Source organism: Narcine bancroftii, chromosome 2, assembly GCF_036971445.1.
Source record: "Narcine bancroftii isolate sNarBan1 chromosome 2, sNarBan1.hap1, whole genome shotgun sequence".
Lineage (NCBI taxonomy): Eukaryota > Metazoa > Chordata > Chondrichthyes > Torpediniformes > Narcinidae > Narcine > Narcine bancroftii.
The window spans coordinates 226,684,236-226,703,495 of NC_091470.1; the positions used below are offsets into that span (position 1 = coordinate 226,684,236).

Sequence of the window (19,260 nt, forward strand, 5' to 3'; positions counted from 1 at the left end):
ATAAAAGTGAAATTATACCATTAACAGAGGGAGACTATAGTCAATGCCAAAGGGACACCCAGTTTAAATGGCTAAAAGATGGTATTAAATATTTAGGGATTTGTACGGATAATAATCTGAAGAATTTATATAATTTGAATTATTTATCATTACTTATAAAGGTTGAGGAAGATTTTTTTTAATGGATCAATTTACCTATAACTTTAGTGGGAAGAGTTAAGATTATCATATTTCCAAAAATACAATATTTTTTTCAAACATTGCCTATTTCTTTTTTCCTCAATTTTTTTTTCAGGAATTGAACAAACAAGTAAGGAAATTCTTCTGGAAAGGTAAAATGTCAAGAGCTTCTACGGAAAAGTTAACAAGGAAATATGAATTGGGAGGCTTACAGTTTCCTAATTTCAAAAACTATTATCGAGCAGCACAAATGAAATCTTACTTTTTTTTAAGAAAAGAAAAACAAACATGGGTTAAAAAGGAATTGAATAAAATAGGAGAGAGAAAAGCAGAAGAATTCATATATAAATGGGTTGCAAATGTAATGCTTGGTGAAAAATAAACTCCATTGTTGAAGCATCTGATTATTATTTTGAATAAAATGAATGATGAAATTGATGCAAGAGGATGTATATCACCCAAAATGCCTTTGAGTCAAAATTCTCTTACATCTTTTTCAAAGCAAAATCAATATTTGGATATTTGGTTTAGTAAGGAGATTATAAATTTTGAAGATTTTTATGAAAGGTGTCAATTAATGACATTTGAACAATTGAGAAATAAATAGGAAATAATCCAAAATACTCTTTTTTGCTATTTTCAATGGAGACCATATTTGAGGGACATCTAGGACCAACCATGTTGTTACCTGGTTACCTGGTAGTGAAGAAGAAATGATTATTAGGAGAGGAATTGTTAAGAAGTTTACTTCTACAATATATTCTTTATTACAAATAGGAACTCCTAACTGTGGAGTTCATACATATAGACATAGGTGGGAATTAGATTTGAATATTGCAACTTATCAGCAAAGATGGGTAGGTCTTTGCAGAGATTGTATGACTAACACTATTAATGTAAGGCACTTATTTTTACATCAGTTATATCTTACACCACAAAAATTGAATAGATTGAAATCAGATTGATCAAATCAATGTTTTAGATGTGGTGAGGATGTAGGAACCTTTTTGCATTCAACTTGGTATTGTCCCAAGGTAAGAACTTTTTGGGTGGATTTAGGGAATTTTTTGGGACAAGTTGCAAATGTTGAATTTCTGCAAAATCCAAATGTATTTTTATAAGAAATAGTGAAGGAACAAGAGCTAAATTAAAACAGTCAATATATCCATTGGAATTTGTTAAAGTTGCATTAGCAATAGCAGGGAAAGGTATTGCAGTTTCTCAGAAATCAAATACGCATTTGGGCATGGCAAGATGGAATGCAGAAATTCAAAGCTGTATTCCTTTGGAAAAATATTAGATATAATTTGAGAAATAAATATGCCATGTTTTTAAAATTTGGTGCCCGTGTACTCAAATATTAGGTATAAATTTGTAATGTGCTTCCTGTGCCTCTGGACCTGGAGAGAGTCTCCTCTGACTTGTATTAAAGCAGTTTATTCGATGGCAACCCTCTGTGCAATCCTGAACGTTTCCTTTTTTTATTTTATATAACTATATTGTATCTTTTATATTATTTTGAGAGTGGGGGTTTGGAGAGAGGTCTTTGGGGGGGATATATACTTTTATGTATGTAGTTTCTAATTTGTTTTCTTTTTGGAATTTGTATTATTAATCAAATCTTGCACTCCGACATGTATGGAGAAAATTTTAAATAAAAATATTTTTTTTAATGGTGTTAGTTAAGGAAGAATTGTAAAGGCTTGTTAATAGCAGTGTGGCTGTTTAGGAAAGGTATCAATAGAAGATAAACAGATGGAATGAGGGGAAAATGGATGGTTTGGAGAACCAACACCAGTGGGGTCAAAGTAATGGTTTCCCTCTTCAATGCCAAGTGTTATGAATCTGATTCTGCTATAAGTTCCAAAGATGAGATATTAGAAGGGTCTGGCATAATTTGAATGGCATGGTGAGAGAAAAGTTGTCTATGTGTACAATTGCTTTCCCACAATGTTGGCTATTGGTCTTGCATCACCAATACTATCAGATCCCTCAAAGTTTTATTATCAAATGTTCGGTTCATTTGGGACAGTTTTACATTTGATTCAGAGTCTGCATTTATTTTAAAAATTATGTTCATTCAATCAAAAGCATCACCGAGGATCAAAATCTCAAGCAGAGCATTAGTAAGTAGGAGTTTCAATTCAATGATATTTAGACTTGGAATGGTAAACAAAGCCATTTCCTGGAGGAACTAAAATGAAATGCAATTGATCTGGATTTCAAATTCTAATGAGAGTATCCCACAAATCAGCATATAATCATCTTAAGTTTTTGGAGCTTGCTGCGCACATATTGGGAGAGAGGTTTCTATGCTAAAAATGAAAAGAATTAACATCTTACATTGGAAATTAACACTAAAATTGAAATATTAAGACTCATAAACTTCAATCAGGTGTCATAGAATTGCCTCCTAACTCTCAATCCAGTTCACCTCCTGACTTAAACTATCCATAGTGACAAGGCAGGAACAAGAATGAAGACGGGTGGATCAATTACTTCACCAGGCCCTGTGCATGGACCATTAATTTTTGATATTTCTTTTTAAATCACTATTATTAGAACATCTCATTAATAAAATTTCAAGAACAGAGATTCGTTATCAGTAATTATCATTTATTGAACCACCAGTTTTTTATGCTTTGTACATTTTAATAAATTTTAGACATACAGCTCTGTAACAGGATCTTCCGGCACATGGGCCACGCCGCCCAAATACACCAATTCACCTACAACTCCCATACATTTTTGAAGGGTGGGAGGAAACCAGAGCACCAGGAAGAAACCCACGCAGACATAGGGAGAACCTACAAAAGCCTTACAGACAGTGCCAGATTTGAACTGGGGTCACTAGCGCTGTAACAGCATTGCACAAAACATTATACTAACTGAAGGTAAAGGTCCTACTATTGTTATGTTATATTACATTGAGAATGTAACATACATGAAATTCTTTAACTTTGTCTAATGCAAGTAAAACAGAGAATCACCACTTTGTCCAGCACCCTTCATAGAAATGAGGCCCCCTACGAGGAACAAACTTGCAACCCCTGGTTAACAAGACCAGTGCTCTAACCACTGAGCTATCATAGCATGTGCCACCCACTATGATAACTGTGTTGCCCATGGATAACAAGTGAGAAGTAATTATGCTTCGCCCATTGTTAATTGGATTTGAAATCAATGCAATGTTCTGTTACGATATATCTTTAAGGGGAGTAGAGTGCCTCTCACAGCAACTTTTCAATTTCCACATATAATTGCGCACAAGATGCATCTTTTATAACACTGTACACAAACTGTCCTACCTGTGTTTGTAACTGTTAAACCTGATATTTTATGTTCCTGTATTATTTTACTTCATTATAATTCCAAATATTTTCTTTTGTGCATACTTTTAAATATACAACCTAAAAAATCCAAATCCAAATGACATGCTGGGAAATTATTTCAGTCTCCAGAGGACAAGAGAGTGTAATGCAAGCATGATAAATTAACAAAAGAAACACACCACACCCCAGAGATTCCTGGTTTCTTATCTACAGTGAATCTTTGTGTTTCAATATTCCTTTATCATCATGTAATAGTACAGAACATGTAATATTACACAAAATTGCCTTCTGCCTGCTGTAAAAGAAGCAAAAGAGAGTCAGCGCCCAAGACCCATCTGAAGCCCTTCTTGCCCTCATCACCCTATTGAATCCTGGTTCTGATACGTGGTTCACATGAGCCAGTCTCCAGCATCCCACACCGTGTTGATCCTTCAATCTCAAGACACCAGCAGCCCATAGCCTGTGTGGGTCCTTCAGCCAGTGAGCCCTTCGTTGGTCCATTGCCGTGGTCACCGTCCTGTTTGATCGTCTCCTACGCTTTTCCTTCTCAATGTGGGAGATTTTTTCCCCATTTCTGGTGTCCAGCACTGTTCCGCTACTCCCCCAGAGTCTGCAACCCCATGTGGAAGTGATTTGCCGCATCCAGTGATCCCATTGTTGTCTTCTTTTCGTTGGAGAGACTGGGAGATCGCTTCACTGTTTGTACGCATTAGTGACAGGATTCTCCCAGTGGCCAAGCATTTAATTTCTGTGTCCCACACCCGCATAGACCCTCATGCTCTGGGCCCGGTAAATTGGAGGAGCAACATCTAATATTCCGTCGGCGCACTCTCCAACCGGATGGTGTTAATATTGACTTCTCAGGTTTTTGTTAGACCACTCCCTGTTCCCCCTCTCTTCCTTATCCCTCTGTTTCCTTTCTCCTGCTCTCCACCCCCTTTCCTCTCCATTCACAGAGCCATCCCCCTCCCTGTTTTCTGTTGTGCCCTCACTTCCTTATCCACCTATTATCTCTGGTCAGTAGTCCTGTGCTCCTCCCCCTGTCCCTCCCCCAAACTATTTTTTTCAAGTGCCTGCCCACATGTTGCTCATGACTGCTACATAAAGTACGATGTGTGACCTGCTGAGTTTCTCCAGCATTATGTTTTTACTTCAGTCACTGCCTAGGCAGACTTTTGTGTTTCACCCCTTATGGTACACCGCTCAGCAGAGGCGCCATCATCTTGGGCAGAGAACCAGCGGTTGCAGAATTTTAAAAAACACTATCAACTTCTTTCTTTTTAAAATATTTTCTTGGTTAAAATGAAAAATTTGTATACAAAAAGGTACAAATAGGGAAATTATATCAACCATTACATAAATAAAATAAAAAGTTAGCATGACATCATATTCTAAATCATAATCATTTTTATTTTCTTAATCAAAAAAAGGAAATATTCACATTTTATGTTACAATCAATGTTTCCAAATCTCATAGAACTTAAAACAAAACAAAAGCAAATAAAATTTTAAAATAGCCCTCCCCCCACCTTAATCAAACCCCTACCTCTACACGATTAACTGCAATAAGAAAAATATGCGAGGGAATCGAGTGATGACAAACAGAGATCGGACAGCACATCACTGGAGCATCTCAACATCTTAGTTCTTTAGATTATGAAAATAATCCATGAATGGGCCCCACATTTTATTGAAATTAGACTTTACATTTTTAATAGACTTTGCATTTTCCAGATTTAGGTAGGACATAATATCCTGTAACCATTAAGTATGAGTTGGTGGGGTGCTGTCTTTCCAAAGAGGTAAAAGATAAAATGCACTTTTGAGCTGCTGTCTCAATGTCAGCTGTTAATTCTCAAGAAATATCATCTTCTTAAGAAAAACCAAATAGAGCAATTAATATGCAGGGTTCAACATTGAACTTAAAAAAACACTGATAAATTATGAAAAATATTTTTCCAAAATTCTTCTAAACTAGGGCAAGCCCAAAACAATGAAGCCTCAAATATTTTACATTTATCACATAATGCATCAATGTCAGAATAAATACGCAATAATTTAACTTAAGATAAATGTACTCTGTGCACCACCTTGAATTGCAACAAACAATGTCGTTCACAGGAGGTCTCATTAATCAAATTAAGAATAGTATCCCATTCCACATCTGAGAGTGACAAATTCAAGTCATTTCTGATCTTAACAGGCGAAGCTATTCTTATGTCCAACAAATTATTGTAGATATTTGAAATTGAGCCGCTATGAGAGAGCTGCAAATCAAAAAACAAATCCAGAATGGTCTCAAAAATTCATGGAAAATCAGAGAACTTGGAATGAACAAAATGTGTGACTTGTAAGTATCTAAAAAAAAGAATGTTTGATCAATTAAATTTTGCCACCGATTGTTCAAAGGAAGCAGGATTATCTTGAATAAAAATACCTTTAAAACAAAATATCTAATCTATTTCATTCCTTAAAACATGTATCTAACAAAGGAGGTTGAAAAAGATGGTTAAGTATAATAGGGGTGGCAAGGGAAAAACTCTGAACCCCCAAAAAGTTTCTAAATCCTGCCCATTTTCTCAACCTGTGTCAGATTGTCAGTGAATTTATAAAAAGGAGAGAAAAGACCCTAAAATTGCCAACATAGATCAAATTTTTGAAAAGTTCAATTCCATTTCTACACAAGAAGGCAGTCAATTAGTTTATCAAAATGTAACAAAAGAAGCAAATTAAGTATATTGACCGCCTAATAATACAATCTACAATTTGGAAGTAACCATTCATTTTAGTCTTTGGAAATGAGCTTCATTTAAATGAGGGTGTTTTCCTTGCCTTATATAAGAAGAAATAAACAAATCCAGTAAATCAAAGAAAGATTTAGGAATACAAATTTGTAGCGATTGGAAAAAATAGGAAAATTTAGGTGAAATATTCAATTTAATCGAATTAATATGTCCAATCATAGTAATAGCTAGAGGTGACCACCCCGATAATAATACTTTGACCTGATTAAATAACATAGAAATTTTTACTTGAATAAATATTTATAACTCCTGGTAATAGTAATTCCATAATAAGTAAATTTATATTTCACTATCTTAAAAGGTAAATTAGATTATCTTTATAAAGAGCCATTTAAGAGCAATAATTTGCTTTTATGCAGATGTAATTTAAAGCCAAAGCACTTAATGATATAGACAAATAAGGTTAATATATTGAATAGAAGTCTCAGGTTTGGATATAAAAAGCAAAAGATCATCTGTATATACGGAAACTCTATGTTCAACTCCTTTCCTATGTATTCCTGTAAATTCTCTATATACCTGAAGAGCAATTGCGAGAGGTTCTAGAACCAAATCAAAAAGCAAAGAACTTAAGGGACAGCCTTGACGAGTACTCTGATAAAGCCTAAAAAATTTCATTGCTGTAAATTAGTACAGATTGAGGCAGTAGAACATGAATATAATAATTTAATCCATTTTATAAAATCTGGACCAAAATAAAACTTTTCTAAAATAGCAAATAGATATTCCCACCCTACCTGGTCAAAGGCTTTCTCGGCATCTGGTGAAAGAACACAGTCAACCATAGGAGTAGAAGGTAAATATAAGATATTCAATAATTGACTTATGTTATAATAAGAATAATGATTCTTAATAAAACCAGTTTAATCCTCGTAAATAATTGATGGTAATATATACTCTATATTGTGAGCTAAAATTTTAGTCAAGATTTTCATGTCTACATTGCGTAAAGAAATTGGTCTGTATGATGTACATTCAGCTGGACCCTTCCCTCTTTTCAAAATAAGAGATACACAAGCCTCATCAAAAGATAATGGAAGCTTCCCCGTGAATCATCAGTCAAGGAACTTAGATGAGGTACAAGCTATTTGGAGAAAGATTTATAAAATTCAGCAGGATATCCATCTGGTCTTGGAGATTTATCAGATTGTAAGGAGGAAATTGCGAACAATATTTCCTCCTGAGAAATAGGAGCTTCTAGACTTGTATGATTATTTTGAAAAAGCGTAGATAAATTTAGATGGTTTACAAGATCTGACATTGATACATAATCTTTATTAAATTCAGAAATATAATGGTGGGAATAGAATTCCCTAAAAGTATCATTTAATTTAGTGCAATCAGTAGTCATCATACCATCTCCCATCCGAATCTTATTAATTTGTTATTTTTTAGCAGACATTCCTTTCAGTTGACTGGCTAGCAACTTAACTGATTTTTCACCATGAATATAAAAATGGCTCTTACTTCTCAACAATTTCTGTTCAATAGGGGAAGTAGAAAGAATATCAAATTTGGTTTTAATTTGGACTTAAATAAATCCCGATTTTTTTACCTTGAGTATGTCGTAAGTCTAATTGTTTGATCTGATTAATTAATTCCAATCTTTCCTTTTTAGATTTGCCCTCTCAAAATAGGCTTTCATTGTATCCCATACTATCAAATTAGACATAGTTTGGGAAGAATTATTAGTAAAGAAAACCTGTATTTGATTTTCCATAAATTCAAAAACCTTATCTGAGAGTAAATTGGAATTAAATGTCTAATGCCTTTTTGAGGAAGGAATGTCAGAAAAATTCAAAGTGAAAATAACAGGGCATGATCTAATATAACTATTCCTTGATATTTACATGATTTGGTCATTGAAATAAATTGGTTATCTATTAAAAAGTAGATGATTCTAGTATAGGAATGATGCACATTTGAAAAGAAAGAGTATCCTCAATTATTATGGCATAAAAAACACCAAACATCTGATATACCAAAATTTTATAAAAAGGAATGAGTAAGATTTAGTAAGAAAAGCCGGACTAGAGAAAGAATGATCTAGTACAGTATTTAGACAACAATTGAATTCACCCCCAAAATCAATGAGTACTGGCTTAAATCAGGTAAAGCTGAAAAAAATCTTTCAAAAAAAATCCCAGCTCATCAATGTTCAGGGCATGCACATTTGCCACTACAACCATTTTATTATATAATTTGCCTGTAATAAAAATGAAGTGACTTTGTTTATCTGATGTGGTGCTGTATAAGTGAAATATTTTAATTAATTAAAATGGAAACTCCTCCAGCATCAGAAGAGGAATAAAAACATTGTCCCTTCCATTTAAACATTAACCTACCTTTATTAGAGTTCCTAATGTGAGTTTCTTGAAAAAAAAGGCAATATCTGCTTTTAAATGTCTAACATGAGCAAATACCCTCCGACGTTTCATTTCCCCATTCATACCTTAATATTCCATGATATAATCTTAATAGGTGAAATCATGCAATCAATTAGCATTACTTGGTATTAATTAGATACTCCAGCTGTGCCTGCCGTCACTCCAGGGGCCGTCACCTTTGACCCATGCTGAAACACAAAATAAATGAGACATGAAATACGAGTAACCTTGAAAGTCCCGTAGAAACCCAAACAAAAACCCTCTCTTCCAGCCCTCCCTAATCTGAAGGTTGCCAATTGAAGTTGCAACCTGCTCTTGAAAACATATCTAACCCCAATTACTTCTGTAGATCTTATCACCGCTCCTCATTTTAAAAAAAATTCCCTTAAATCATTAATAACTTTCCACATCTAAAAAGAATTATATGGAAAAAATAACCAAAAAAGATAATAATGAGCTTGATATAAAAGCCACCAACCTAAGTGCATGCGCAGTACACTCAAATCAGGTTTCAGCCACCCAGAGAGAAAAAAAAGCCTCCTCCTGTGCCAATGCATTAACATTATAAATGCATTGAACCATATACTTTGGTAATTCTTTCCACTCAATAAACCAACATACTTGACCTTGCAAGAAACAAAAAGATGGAAAAGAAATCTCTCCCCAATCAAATATCCAAAGAGATACTATCAAACTTGGTATAAACGTCAGAGAACTAAGTGCATGCACAGTAATACTTAAATCTGGTTTCAGCAACACTCAATAAAAATCCCATATCTTCTGCAACTGCATTAGCATTTCAAATGCATTAATGCAATACCCAATGAGAAGGAAAGAGAACTCTCCCCAGTCAAAATTCCCAAACATGGGAAAAATGAAAAAAAAAAACCCTCCTTCAATATAGTCCAAACCATCAATACAAAATAATAACTCAAGACAGGCTCAGAGAACACCCCCCCCTCCCCGACATTCAAAAAAGTAACTACTTCCAACAATGGAATTAACTCATGCTGAACTCGACGATGGAAGAGGGTCGGGCAAAATCTTATGGGCATCTTCCACGGAGCCTAGAAATTTCTTGCGACTCTCTTTCAAGATGATTTGAAAGGCTTGAAACCTTTATTATAAAGTTCTGCCATGACCTGGTAATATTTTCTCTGCATCTCCACCACCTCCAGGCAGAAATCTTCGACAAATCTGATGTGTTGGCCCTGAAAGTTAGGTCTCTATTATGACAGGCCTCTAAGATGATCCATTCATTTTCCTGAAAATAATGGAATCTGAGAATCACCGACCTTGGATGACTTTCAGAAGACTGCTTTGGAAATAGCAATTAATGAGCTCTATTGAGCCTTGGATCCACGCCAGGAAGTTCTTTTCCAAACACCTCGATAAGTAGTTTGAAAAAAATCAGACGGCTGTCCTTCCCTGGTGTCCTCTTTTAATCCCAAGATTCGAATATTATTGCATCTACTTCGTCCCTCCAGGATGACCACTCATGATATTAACTTCAAATTACACGCGACGATTTCTTCTGAGTGAGCTTCAAGGTGCGCAATCCAATTATTAAAGGCCACCAATTCATTCTCTGCCCCATCTAGGCGTTCTTCAATGACTGGAATTGTATTTAATACCTTTTCCAGCTTGTCGTCATTATTGTGGTAGCATTCCTTCATCGCAGCTGTTAATTCTAGTTCTTTTTCTTGAGACTGTTTCTTCATCATTCTGGTCATTATCTTTGAAGAGAACTGCTTCCTCCTCTCCTTTCCTACACCCTACTCTATGCAGTTGCCAGCCGGAAGTCTCCTGTGACTCCTTTAACAGTTTCTTACCCCCCCATCTCTGCCATTCTTGACCTTACTTAAAATATCAAATAAAAAGTATATATTGTTATATATGCATCAACCCCTGTTTTCAATTTAGTTTCTCCTTTGGGGCCCCAACCTCCCAGTCTGAAAACTTTGCCCAATTTTAAAAACAAAGTTGTTGGAGAGGGAAATGTATTCCAAAGTGGCTGATTTATCAATCCATTCTTACCCCATTGTAACCAAAGGTAACAACTAAGATATTGCCAAAATTATTTCTTGGCTACACAGTGCAATTTCTTGCAGGTCAATCATTTAATATTTATGGGTAGCAGTATAGCTCCCAGATATTTAACTATTACTTATATAAGCTGGAGTGAACACTAAAATGCAAGCAGGAAATAACTGACTTTCACACTTCAAAGACAAATTGAGAAAATGTTTGGTCAGTCAAGTCAATGTTCCAAGCTATAAAAATACAAATTACTAATTAGATTCAGATGCATTTACTTTTGTTGGTCTACAATTATATGAATGTACCAAAATAACTTCTGGCTAATTTCTTGCAAGTTGCTTTTAATCAAGCTTTTTCTTATAGCCTTCTGTTTTATGACCTGATTGATTTCAACTTTGGTGGACCTGCTTGAAGGCTCTGTTTGCAATCAAACTGTGCCCACAGCCAGAATGGGACCAAGAGCTACCCAACATCATCAGCATCTTTTATTTACTGCCAAGTTGGGTTAATAAAGCAAATTAAAACTTTTCACGACATAGTAAAACCCCTGGTATCTGCATACAAGGGGATTGGTAGATGCCGGGCATGTGATTTTTCCAGTTACTCGAAACTTACTCTTCCAATGCCTAACTAATACTTCAGCCTTAAGAATAAACAGCGTAGAAGACAAAAGCAGTTCAAAATGTAAAGTAATATGAAAAAGATCAGTATCGTAGTCCTTAATTATCTAAAATTCACTTGAATCAGGTAATTCCCATAACTTACAAAATTTAAATTTAAATTCAAACCCCAGTCACTGGCGCTGTAACAGTGTTACACTAACCATTGCACTAACCATGCTACCATCATAATTAACCCCCCCTCCCCCAAGTTTACAGATCAAGTCTTATTAACGTAAGATTTAATTGCCTATTTTAATAGATTGCTTTCAAAGAAACATAAAGGAGTGCGATTTTACTTAAATGGAAGGAGGCTGCCCTGCCTATTCATGATCAGTGGTTGCCTGACATCATGTCTGACTTAAACATGGAAAAGATTTGTTATTTAATTATTAATTCAGATATAGGATTCCAGAAGTTATGGGGTTCATTTATGACTCATATCTTCCTTCATAATTTTACTCCAATGTAATTAAATTGTCTGACTTTCATCTTTTCCACGCTCTTTATATTTTTTTTAACCTTTGCTTTTCTTTTAATACCAGTCATTTTGAGCATCTGGCAACCTGGTTAGGTAATGGGTTTGAGTTTTTCTCCTTTACTATTTTCTTCTTTCCTTTTATTTGCATCATTAAAGTTGTTTTCAAAAAAAGAATATGAATTATGGATGTGATTTACAATTTATGTATATTAGTGTTAAACAGAATGTGTAACTGTCCATATGATCTTATTGAATTGTACCTTTAAGAAAACAAAACATTTACAACACATTCTCCAACCCTTTCAATAAAAAGGTTAAAAGCTCTCAACTAGGATTGAGAGCACTGGGTAATTCTTTTTCATTCTACAGCAATTGCAAGAATGCATCAGTCAGCAACATTCATCATTACTTTTGAAATAGAATGATATCAAGTATATCAATAACTTTGGTATACTTATTTCTTCAGAATAAATTTTGTTCTCTCGTGCATAGTTTCATGAGACGTGTTAAGGAGCAACTTGGGATGAAAGCCATTATTAGTTTCATGCACAACACTCATTAAAGCTGCAAATGTTACTTAAAATGGATGCAAACAAACCAATAACCATTGTCTTATGCTTTTCTAAATATCATTGTCTAAAAATTTATCTTACTTGAAATAAATTTTCGAGGGAGAATGCAATATACCATTGTTGCTACAGAACAAATTTACCTCTATCTGTGTAAGAGTTTGTGAATATGAGACATTTCCATTGCATCTCTAAGAAAAATAGTGAGGTTGCGATTTTAAACATTTCGGTGCAACAGTCAAAATATTTCTAAGTGTTAGCAACACAGTTTGATTAATAGTAGCATGGACATGCAAATTTGTTTATGTGTTTGTTTGTGGCACTGTCTAAGCATAACTGCTTGCCTCCTTGATCATGAGGCTGCTCTACTGCTTGGCCTCTGAAGTCCAGCATTCTCATTTCCATACTCCAAACCCAACAGCCCACCATCCACCCCATTCCCCCACTCCCCACATCGGTGAAACACAGCTGTAGCGTCTGCTAACCACAGATGTCTGTCTCGGCTACTTTGACAGCACCTCCCATCACCTGCAACCTCTACCACAACCTCAAATATAAAAGCAGCTGGAGCATGGTGATACCATTGCCTCAAGGCTCCCCTCCAAGTCACAAAATATCCTGACATCGAAATATATGATGTTTCTTTTTATTGTTGCACCTTCATATCCAGAGCTCTTCCTTTTTGAATTCTGCTAAGGGAGAAAGACGTTCCTATTTTGTCTATCCAAGGATTTAATATTTGTATACTTCATTATATATCTCCTTTACTGGCTCTCCTTCGAAAGAAATACAATTCTATTTTATTCAATCTTTGTCAAGAGTAAAAATTTTCAGTGCTGTCAATATCTTCATAAGCCTACTTTACACCCTCTCTCGCACATTCACATTTTCTATAATGTGTTACACTTCCCAAATGCACCATCTCGGGTTTTCCTAACTGACCTGACAATCTACAATCTTCCTACAGACAAAAGCATTTCTCCTCCTTGGAAACCTGTATTGTAAAACATATTGTTCTGAAATGAAGCAAAACCTTCACTTTTCTATCTTAGGATTAAATATGTATTCAATCTCTGAGGGAGTTTGTTTTCTAATCACCCAAAAATTATCTAAGTCAGTGCAGGCAATGGCTGTTCACCACCATTCAGATTATGGAAAAATCACCCTTACAGAATCAGACAATAGACAATAGGTGCTGGAGTAGGCCATTCAGCCCATCAAATTCACAAATCACAACCCAAAAATTTGAAATAAGGAAATTAAATTGCTCTTATTGAACTTAGATGGGAACTAAATCAATGAATCAACACAAAATGTGAAAGAAACAACAATTTTTGTCAATTTTTATTTTTGACACTCAGTACAGTGGGGCATTAAGATTTGGATGCGACATCACCATGTTGATTAGTTTGGTAGCCACAGTTAAGTCTCTCCTTTTGCCACATGCTTCCGGTGTGATGTCATGTGAACAGACATCTCAGGGTGCAGTGCAGTGCTCCAGCTGCGAGGCATTTTCTCTGATGTACTGCACTGTGGAGAGCTGCAGTACCGATGACTGGCTAATCCCTCAGTCTTTTCTTCTACTATGTCTGTGTACCTTAACACGCATTTACCTCCCTGAACTTCTTCTACACCACCTTGTCCCAGGAATCACAATCCTTTTTTTGGTATCCTCACTTCCTAAAACCTTGTCACGTGCTTAAGAAAAATGCTAATTGACATGATATCATCATATTCAGATCTTATTAGCCCACATTACTGAATGTCTAAAAATAAAAAAATGACAACACATTTAGTTTCATCGCATGATCTTTGTCAATCCCACAAATCCAACATTGACCTCAGCTGTTAAATAACAGTTGTTGGTCACTTTATCACCACCAATAAAATGGCTTGATATGAGAGAAAAACATTCCAGAGGAATGCATCATAGTTTATAACATGGGATTAAATGTGGAAAAGGGGCTCCTGTTGCAGAAAGTTACTGAATGGATGATTTTCTAGGAATGCAATCCCTCTAATGTGTGGGTCAACTGCAGAATGTATATTTTTAGGAAGAGTGGTGGCTTCCGTTTTTTTTTCTAACATGTGCAGATGGCTCATCTCCCATATTTAATCTGCTCAAAAGTTGTTGCAGTGTTTGTCAGTTTTGTTTATGTTTCCAGGAGCAGTGGAAGTAATCCCTAACTTGGAATTCTTCTAGCAAACACTTGGAAGCAGATCAAATTTAAAAAGGAAAATGTGCACTTCAGAAACTTGTACTTAGTTCTTTTTCAAAGTTAAAAACAAAAGGCAAAGTATTAATTGAGTAAATTATCCCTATTCCAACCGTAAAGATATCTGTCTATGACTCCTTTCAAATTGACTGTCATAAACTTAACCAAAATGTTCTTTCAACAGAATTTGTTGTGTTCTGAATCACATAGGAAACACTAAAGGGAATTCAAATGGATTGAATCACTCATCCATGTTTCCATTCGGGAAAAAAGTAAATCACACAGCTATGAACTGCTAATTCAAAAGACATGTGTATCTTATATTCAAACACATACAAAACAATAAAATAATTATTCTTTCTTCTTCTTTGGCTTGGCTTCGCGGACGAAGATTTATGGAGGGGGTAAATGTCCACGTCAGCTGCAGGCTCGATTGTGGCTGACAAGTCCGATGCGGGACAGGCAGCGGTTGCAGGGGAAAATTGGTTGGTTGAGGTTGGGTGTTGGGTTTTTCCTCCTTTGTCTTTTGTCAGTGAGGTGGGCTCTGCGGTCTTCTTCTGCCCGCCGAACTGTGAGGCGCCAAGATGCACGGTTTGAGGCAAGATCAACCCACTGGCGGTGGTCAATGTGGCAGGCACCAAGAACTTTCTTTAGGCAGTCCTTGAACCTCTTCTTTGGTGCACCTCTGTCACGGTGGCCAGTGGAGAGCTTGCCATAGAACACGATCTTGGGAAGGCGATGGTCCTCCATTCTGGAGACGTGTAGATTAGTCATAGATAAGCATACAATTAAAGTAAACACGTTCTTATTAGAAAATACTGGAATTCTCTTGAAACATGAGACCAAGACATGTTTGAAATTTGATTTAGAAAGAGTGATTCAACAAAAAAAATTAAGTCAATGCAAAAAATATCAAATATTCTTCAGTGGGTTTCCAAAGTAGCTGAGCTGCACAGACTGATCATGGGATTAGTCTACAATGATGCCACTGCATAGAAATTGTCTGGCATTGACCCTCTCCTCAGATCACAAGCAACCATAAATCATCTCATGAACACACAAACTCCCACACCCATCCCCTCACCGCAACCCACCCAACATATTTGAACAAACTTGCAGTTTAGAATTCAGAATTCATTGTCCGTTCAGAAATCCAACGGCCGAGTGACAATGAAGCACGGACACTAGCTCACTTTTTCTTCTTTTTGCACCTTTTATTTTTAAATGTGATTTAGAGCAATATCTGCTCTTGCGATGCTGCCGCAAAACAATACATTTCATGAGCTGTTCTTGACAATAAATATGATTCTGATTCCGAAGTGACTTTGTTTCAGTCAAGCAGAATGGCTTGCTGAAATGTAGATAGGCTCAAAATGCACGAAGCTTGGTTTCGCTAGGTTTACTGTTGCTTGCATGTTCACTTCCTCTGAGTGATACACCTTAACCAATCTATGTTTAAATTTCAAAATAGTTTATGGCATGGTCCATTGGAACAGATGCAAAAGAAACAAAGGTCAGTGTGGTGCGCGTCGAAAGAACCAAAGACTTGTTGATCCAAACCAAGGCTTTTATTGACTAAAAGACTGGAGCATATTACAAGTAGGTCGGCCAGTCCAGAATGACCTGGTCTGGCTAGGAGCAATTCTTTAAGACCACCCAGTAGGTGTGGCTACACTCTCAGCCAATCACAGTCATCCTACACTACCATCTGTACATATACACATTGGTGATAGAATCTGTACTATCACAGTCAGGTTGTAAATGGATATTACAGGAGTCAATGCTCTAATATGGAAATTCGCTAGTTCTGGATCACCTCTGAGTAGAATGGTAGATGTTTCTGCTTTGGATTAAATAGAACATCAATGGTCAAAACTTCAAATGACTTTTTTTCTCGTTTTTGCTGAAATTGATTTGGATACCCATGCTCTAGGTAGTTGGTCAGTGATTATTTTCATATTTTGTGTCAAAAATATTAAACCAGTCTAAAGCATCTCTTTACCAGAGTGGTCTGGTCTCGTAAGTCACCTGACTGAAAATAGTATTAGAGAATGAATTATTTATACATTATTTTACTCAGTGCGTTTGTGTTTTTATCTAATATAAGTGCTTCTTAAAAACACAAGGTATTGATGAAGGGCTCAAGCCCAAAATGTTGGTTATGTATTTTTATCTTTGCTCTATAAAAGACGCTGTTGAAGATCCAACTGCGCTGGGTAGGTCACGTCTCTAGAATGGAGGACCATCGCCTCCCCAAGATCGTGTTATATGGCGAGCTCTCCACTGGCCATCGTGTCAGAGGTGCACCAAAGAAGAGGTTCAAGGACTGCCTAAAGAAATCTCTTGGTGCCTGCCACATTGACCACCACCAGTGGGCTGATATCGCCTCAAACCGTGCATCTTGGCGCCTCACAGTTCGGCGGGCAGCAACCTCCTTTGAAGAAGTCCGCAGAGCCCACCTCACTGACAAAAGACAAAGGAGGAAAAACCCAACACCCAACCTCAACCAACCAATTTTCCCCTGCAACCGCTGCAACCGTGTCTGCCTGTCCCGCATCGGACTTGTCAGCCACAAACGAGCCTGCAGCTGACGTAGACATTTGCCCCTCCATAAATCTTCGTCCGCGAAGCCAAGCCAAAGAAAAGAAATAAACGACGCTATTTGACCTGCTGAGTTTCTCCAGCATTGTGTTTTTACTTCAACCACGGTGTCTGCAGACTTTTGTGTTTTACTTCTAAATACTTTTTAAAGTCTCCATTCACATTGTCCTTGCACAAATAAAACACTCAACTTTATGAGCCCCATTGAAAAACCATAAATGTATTCAATTAGTAGAAGTCGCTGTTAGTGATTAACTGGCAATGAAGACATTGGTGATGTCTCAGTGTTATTTAAACCAGCTCAGAAGTTCATGAAACCAGATCTTCACTAGGTTTAACTTGCACATGAAACTTCCTATTTTTTTGTGATAATTTGATTCATTTTGGAAAGTTGTGCTGAACAAAATCGAACAGAGCCAGCTTGGCCTTAGGGTGGCATTTCTGTGAGTGACAAGCAAAATTGTTTTGAAAACGAAATAGTGTCCGAGACCAAAAACTTGTGACACTTGACATGACTGCACACAAGAGAAAGCATCAGATCAAAAAATATTGATTCATCTGAAAATGAAAAACTCCATTAACATTTATCTAAATCAGAAATTTTCCCTGTATCATTTCTCTGTAAAGCTGTGCATTTTCATCCAGTTTTTATGTTTTATTTGCTCTTTTTTTTTAATCTTCAGACAAGATCCTGACCCTTGAAGTGATGCTACATGATAAACAGATTCCCTGTGAATGTCAATCTTATGAAGAACTTTCAGTGCAACTTCAGTAACCTGAGACGCGATTGGATTCTGGGCAACTTAATCATGACCTTGTAGCTCAATGAAGCAGAATTTTCCCTGCTCTTGGAGCTTCATTGAAAACTTGCCACAGATTCTGGGATGATGGACAGTTTCGCCTGGTACATATATGATCCTGACTGATTACAAGATTTTTCTGCAAACCATAAAGATTCTGGACACTCCAAAATTGCGTGGCCAAAAGAACTGTGTGATAAGTTTAAATCTATGGAAGCATACTTTTGAAGTCATCAGATGAATCTCTTGGCCAGGGCAATTTTGACTGGCATTTCTGCAGAGTGTGACATTGGGGAGTTGTAGACGTGACCCAAACTATCAAAGTCCTTCGCCCACAAGAAGCTTCCTCTGACCTTGCAGAGTATGGTTTATTAACCAGGGGTGAACCATTCTGTGGCAATTTCTGGCAGTGCACAAGCCATGTATTAACTAGGCCTTTCACTTTTGCAACTGGACTATCATCTGCATGTAAAAAAAGTGTTTGTAATGTGGATTTATTCTTAATAACAGTGCTGTTATATAGTCAGAATAATGTGAACTATTTTGTAACCGCATAAGAATGCACCCTTCTCATTTTAGTAACTGTAGTGCACCACTGTGGGGAGAATGTACATGTATATATGTGGATAAACAGTTTCCTGAGATGGTGGAAGACATCAGTAAGTAAAGTCTATTCTGTTATTTGAATCTATCATCTCTAAGTTATTTCAGAAGCCTCCCAATTAACACAGAGACATAAAATGGTGGCAATGGTATAAGAGAACAAGAATAAAACCTTAAAATTGATAGTAAGTCACTGAAATATGAAGGGGAAGAAGAGAAAAAATATTACTGAGAAAAAATGGCTGGAGCAACAGCAGTTCACCCAGGGAGGCTGAAAACATTATTGAATTGTTTAAAAAGTTTCAGCAGAAGTGCAATTTAACATTCAAAAGCTATTTTAAAGTGCAGCAGCAGAGGAGAAGGTCAGTTATATACTTCTCTGGACAGGGGAGTGAGGCCTTGACTTATTTAATAGCTGGGAGCTTACAGAGGTGGATAAAAATGATGCAGAGCAGATATTTGCAAAATTTGCTTCTCACTTTGAACCCAGGTCTAATCAGAGAATTAAACACTATGAATTTCAAGGCTTGATACAAGAAACCAATGAAACTGTTGATAACTTCCTCACTAAACTAAAAATTGTGGCTG

General features: G+C 36.3%; 1 protein-coding gene across 8 annotated transcripts in view; it reads right to left on the reverse strand.

The window, feature by feature from the left end:
* LOC138755103 (coiled-coil domain-containing protein 102A-like) overlaps positions 1 to 19,260 on the reverse strand; it is a 656,806-nt gene that overhangs the window by 487,836 nt on the left and 149,710 nt on the right. For all 8 annotated transcript variants that reach the window (XR_011352030.1, XM_069920398.1, XM_069920404.1 and 5 more), the window contains exons 5-6: positions 8,769 to 8,891; positions 7,054 to 7,076 (exon numbers count right to left, since the gene is read on the reverse strand). The gene's annotated coding sequence lies outside the window, so the exon portion shown is untranslated. The remainder of the gene's footprint in view (positions 1 to 7,053; positions 7,077 to 8,768; positions 8,892 to 19,260) is intronic.